Below are 6,000 nucleotides of genomic sequence, written 5' to 3'. Positions count from 1 at the left end.
AACGAATGCATGGAAAGTATGACTCCAATGATTTGAAATTGGAGGATATTGATAAAAGACTTCATACTATGAAGTTGTGCCTGAAAATCTGAGTTGTGCTTGTTATTTCTTGGTGAGGCCAAGAACTTATTGAACCCCCCTCGTATGTTGTTGTCATTTAGATAATAATACCTTTATACATTGTTCAATGATGGGATCAAGGCTCGATCTAAATTCGGTGGCTGTGCGGTCGTTCAGTGGCCGCCGTCCAGTCGACCATTGGAAATCGGGTCTTAGATAAAGTAGCCATTTCAGTATAGGAGATTGAAGTGTCCTCATTGCTTTTTTACACGGATCGCGTGAGGCTTATTGACAGAGGCCGGGGAAATATGGCCTTGTTTATATTACCGACATATCGCTTGCTCATCTTGCGCTGCAATTGTGTATCAGGGTTTTCCGCGACCTGACTTTGTGACATTTGTTGGCTCTTCATAAACGACAACTTGTAGAAAACATCTATTTTGCAAAGATTCGCACGCACATGGTGAGGGGAAAGAGGGTATGCAACAGGTAAGAAGAATATTAGCCTTTTTCCCACCACGAGGAACTTCGAATTCCATCTGTAGATGTGAAGCCAACTAAAATTCCACTTTGTTCTTCAGCAGGGGGCAAAGGTCATTACAAACGAGATCGAAGACGAACGTCACTTTGTAATGGATTGTTCTCGATATAATGACAAACGCACAGAGCTGTTCACATTACTTTCCGCTTGCTCTAAAGAATTTGCTACTCTTTGTACGATATATAAACTGAACTACATTCTAGGAGGCGATAATCCTCACTGTGTACAATTAGGCAAATATATCCAAGAATGTCTATACCGTAGAAGCAATAGTGTAAATGACATGCTAGTCCCTATATGTTGATTTGTCCATACCTATAGATATCCATATATGTGTGTTTAGTTGTACTGTAAGTAGTTATTATACATGTAGACCTTACGAAAGCCGCTGTGCTTTTGTCGTGTCAATAAAGATTTAATATTTTTACGTTAGGCCTTCCAAGAGAAAACACACTTAAGCTTTCCAATCAAATCTCGGACGGGGAATTTCAATCCATGCTGTTAGTTCACACCGTTAAAAATTAAGATATTTTACATGACTTAAAGATTCAAGCCTTCTGGTCACACCTGGTAACATACATTATTGAGTTTTCCCCATGTAAAATGATCGAGGCACACAAGATAACATGAATGTTTTCTTCTTTATTTTCCAAAAGTAATGCTCAGTCTTCTTCAACAAATATCTCTTGTTGTAACTTTCTGACAACAATATGCCAGTACATTAAGCAAGATGCAGTCTTAATACATGAAACTAGGGCATGTCCGCATTGGGACTCCCATCGTAACTTTAAATGTAATTTTTATCATCCAAGATAATTGCAAAATCTTTCCAGGAGACAATAAATCAATGAAAGGTATTATAGTTATAGCTAGTTTCGCCCCCAGTTGGAATTATGAGCTAATTTCAATGCCCATGGCAACCATTTCATCACTTTGTTTAAAATCCGGACCATCTGTTCCGATCTATAGCATTGTATAATATAACGTCTAGAGCGATCACAATGTGTTTTCAATGTCTTCACATGTCAATCTACCAATCGACAAGCAGCATTGTATCTCAAATGTAGAAATTGAGAAACTCTGAGCCTCAAGGATTCGCGTTCTCATCGCCGAATTCTTCTTCAACTATCAGCATCGTCTTGATTAAATGATTACAGGATAGGGCAGCTTGTTTTTTTCCGTGTAACTAAAAATCTCAGGAACATCATCCAACCGTTTAGTTTTAGGAAATCAATACACTGTAATATCTAGAAGTTATTCTTGATGATAGGCACAAATCAGCATCTAACTCCTACGCTATTTCCTTGATTCAATATGCTTCTCGGACACTGTGTCAAATTCAATCACTTCACGACATGCAGCATCTAATAGGGTCCAAAGGAAGGAAAATATGACTGCATGGCACGCATTATATCTGCATCAAAACAGACGCAAATTCAAAATGACTTCCTCTGTAGAGAATGACGGGTATGGGATCAACTCATCCGTTCTTCGACGTAATAAATTGTCTAAAGAAACTATTCAACTGATGGCAAACGAGTTTCAATCCTGTAAATGACATGGGTATGGTACATTATAGCCTCATCAGTTACTTAGCCTTGCACAAACAGGGAACCACATGACGCAAAGTTGTTTTTTTAAATACAGCAGATGCAAACTAATTTTACCATTATATCACACTAACGTTACCGCTTAGTTGGTAAATTCTAATCTAGTATGGTTCTGTGGAATGTAGAAACATGGTAGTTTTTTAAAGATGACAGTAAGTACTAAGCAAGTGGAAACCTTTGACATTTGGGTGCATTGTTCACATAGAATACTATCAACAGTAGAGACCTTCGGCAAGGTCGTAGATACCACATGTGCACCCAGCGGGCATGTGTATATGAAGCTTACAACTGAGTTCAGCTAGCTGGACCAAGCTCTGTAAGGACGACCGCACATTTCCAGACAGATAAAGACGATAGGAAAATCAGTGCAAGCGAAGCAAAACTTGAGTTTCGTAAATTTCTAACTTGGCGCTATTCTTACATTACACATTATCCATAGTTATTTGGTCCAATGGGCTTTTTAACAGAACAAAGTGGTTTCACGAATATCCACACTGTACGTAAATCACGTCACGGCACAGACAGACTTACTCTTAATGAGGTCTTACATGAAGTCCTATACTGTAACAGATATTCCTGATTATAGTGTTTATTGCTCCAGGCTCCTTTGTATGCCAGTTGGTAATTTCCTACATGTCTGCTGTATTATCCTGACCATTTCCGACGAGATATTTCTTTTACAGCTTGGATCAGATACAATCGGTGGGCAATTACGTGTGTCAACGCTACCGAGCGACAAATAGTATTGCACAATAACGACTTAAAGCCGAATTAAGCAAACCCATTAAGGAAAGGCAAACACCTCACATCAGTCCAACGATCAGGGAAGGCCATCTCTTAAATGACCGGTGATATCGGTCCATGGAGAACTCCAAGTCTCCCTTGGGCAGATCATCGGGATGCGTCTTTTATATTTGATCTTCACAGTTTATTTAACTGATAGATTTCGAAATAAGTTCAAGTGTGCGGCGTTTGACGTTCGTCCCCAAGTTATAAGAACTGTACTGACGTTTTTCTGGCTACCTGTCTGTATAAGATCCGATCTTTGTGAGAAGTTATTTTCTATGACAGCTCGTTTTTACAATTTGAAGGAGGTAGGTAGTTGTCCTTATGGAACTCTTGTGTTGTGTTGGCCTCCCCTTACTTCTAACACGAGGTCAGAAGAGTCTAAATATACGTGAGTTACATTTGGTACCCGTCATGGTCAATAAATCTTTCTTTTCTTCTTTATTCGCTACTGATAGCGTCAGTTGTATGCTGGGAATGCATACGTCATTTACCGGCAGTGAAAACTACCGGAGTCTTAACAATTTACGTTTGTCATCTCCAATAGGATTTCATATAAATAACTGCCCCCAGGCGTAGGGCTGGTCGTGGGCTGTGACCCTAGCACGACGTCCAAAAACATCGCTAACTTAATGGTATCCTTGCTAACGGATTAGGAAACATTCCCGTATGGTCAAATTTATCGTTTGTACATGGAGGATTCATACATTGTCCCTAGTCTGCGAACCGCTCAACACACAACCCGATTTCACAAAGCTACACTTTATCTTATGCCTTCTGTTTCTTGATTGTTGATCAATCTTTTGACACGACACTATAAACAGTCACTACCTCACGCACCATTATCTGCAGCGTTGTCCTCAACATCGTAGGACTGCATTTTAAATAGGTACCATCTGCATGTTAGAGTCTCTGCTTTATGTCAACAAAGGTTAACGACAGAGAACACACAGACGTTTAGTTGGTTACACAGAGCACTGCTATAGATGAGACTGTGGTATTGGGACAGTCTCACTTTTGGCATCGTTTATTCGCTAGCACTGCTTATCATATGACAATGGTCTGTCCGGTGCGTACATTGGCAAAGTCTGTCTAATCATGCATTTTTCCTGAGTTTCTGAGAAATACTATATGCAGCTTCTTCTACTGTTGCAATATCTCTGTTTACTACATCCTTTGTATTTCCTGTATACAAGGTTAAAATGTTAAAATGTCTTGGGTATATGGTTTGTATCGATAGAAATGTTACCTTCATGTGACCAAACGCGGGATGGTCTTGCACGTTTGCAACCCTCTGGCAGTATGCTCATGAACATGGAGAGGGCAGTCACATGACATACATAAGCACAAGATGACGCCCAGCGCCATCATTGAATAAGACCGTGGACCAGCAAACTTGTCCCTAGTGAAGGATTGGTTGTTAGTTTAGCCTGATAGAATAGCATCACATGGCAGCATAATTGATCCCAACTTCTTCAATGAGCATCTCTGCTACTGGTAAGAACAGGAGTTGGACAACAGCTGTATTGCTAGACAAGTGCTAGGGCTTCACGTTCAGGCATAGACACTAATCATACCGAATGTTTATAATGTTTTTCACGGCTGGACTCATTCGCTGCAAATTTGTCGCACGTTTTGGAGAGAGTCAATTGTAAATGAACACGTTACATGAAAGATGTAAAATCCGCACTATATCTTCTCTTATGAATTGTCAAATTTCTGCTGAAAAAACAACTAAAAAAAACTATTGGCATCTAAATGAATCCGTTTGATCGCCCTGCAAGTACTTTTACTTCCTCAATGCTGTTATTACTATGGCAACCAATAAGCTAATCTTTATGTACCGGAGGCACATGAGCAACGTTTAAACACATTTTGCTTTTCGTTTTTCCAACAGCAATTGCCGGCTCCATTGGGAGGACTCTTTGGTATCTGAAGTCCATGTTTCAAAGGGAAAACCTTGTACAAGCTATTCAATTGGGACTGCAGGTACCCATCTTGCTCTACCAGCCACCGCTATCCCCTGCCATTGGTCGAACATATCTCACATTGGCGATTGCAGGTGGAAGACAGTAGACACCGGCCGCTGAGACTGTGCTCTTCTCGTGCCACATCACCTTTGCAGAATTTTTCGCGGCAGCTGCAATCTGGGTTGTGCAAGGTTTTCCCGAGACGCTGACAGCCTTTGGGCCTGCATGGGAAGACATAAGATCATAGTGTCTAGACCATCATTGACATTCATGTGAGTCGCATGAGTCTCTGTCGCCAGATGTTAAGTAACTATTCTCTTGGGAACCATACATAATCTTATATTTTCCCATTAACGTTTTCTGCTCTTCCTTTTTTCCTTTGTGGTTGTGTGATGCAAACATGTCTAACTCAAGTTCTAAATTGTGTTTAACAACTAGATTCCTGACACCATAGACGTTTCTATTATGGGATTTTATACTTGAGTACACGAGTCTTTGTACTTAACTCTGTTTATTTTATGTGTCCATAAACATCTATAGGATATGTTACAACATAAGTTTGTAGTTCAGATCAGAATCGCCCGACCGTAACTAGTTAACTAAACAAGACTTTGAAGCAGTCCTCACAAGGCCCAATGTTCAGAGGTCCAGACTGTTATCACATTGCCGCGAATGAGATGGCTACCACCCACGATATAACCTATCCCAATCCAGACCTCGCGGTTTAATGTTTTGCGAAGTCTCGCAGACGCAAATTTGTCTGTTCCTCTGGGAGCAGCCCTCATTTCTGACTTTATGGGGCTGCGAAATGGCCAATTACGTCCTGATGGCCTGGATGCCACGTCACTCATTGACCCCCAGGTCACTGTATCAACTCAGCATCTCTTTTTACGGTTATATGCTTCATTCTTCTCAAGGTTGCATGGGAGATATTATCTAAATGACTTAAAGTCCTAAAATACGTGTAACTATACGGCGTTGGAGGATCCTAGGCACCGCTGTTTGCATTATCTTCAGAAAGAATCCACTAGAA

The 6,000-nt window shown here is 40.5% G+C and overlaps 1 long non-coding RNA gene across 2 annotated transcripts in view; it reads right to left on the bottom strand.

The window, feature by feature from the left end:
* Nucleotides 1-1,182: 1,182 nt before the first annotated feature.
* The window catches only part of LOC118410229, a 49,223-nt gene continuing 44,405 nt past the window's right edge, over nucleotides 1,183-6,000 (bottom strand). For both annotated transcript variants that reach the window (XR_004830539.1, XR_004830538.1), the window contains exon 6: nucleotides 1,183-5,188. This is a non-coding gene — a long non-coding RNA (uncharacterized LOC118410229). The remainder of the gene's footprint in view (nucleotides 5,189-6,000) is intronic.

This window comes from Branchiostoma floridae, chromosome 2 (assembly GCF_000003815.2).
Source record: "Branchiostoma floridae strain S238N-H82 chromosome 2, Bfl_VNyyK, whole genome shotgun sequence".
Lineage (NCBI taxonomy): Eukaryota > Metazoa > Chordata > Leptocardii > Amphioxiformes > Branchiostomatidae > Branchiostoma > Branchiostoma floridae.
This window is presented reverse-complemented; position numbering and strand designations above follow the sequence as displayed.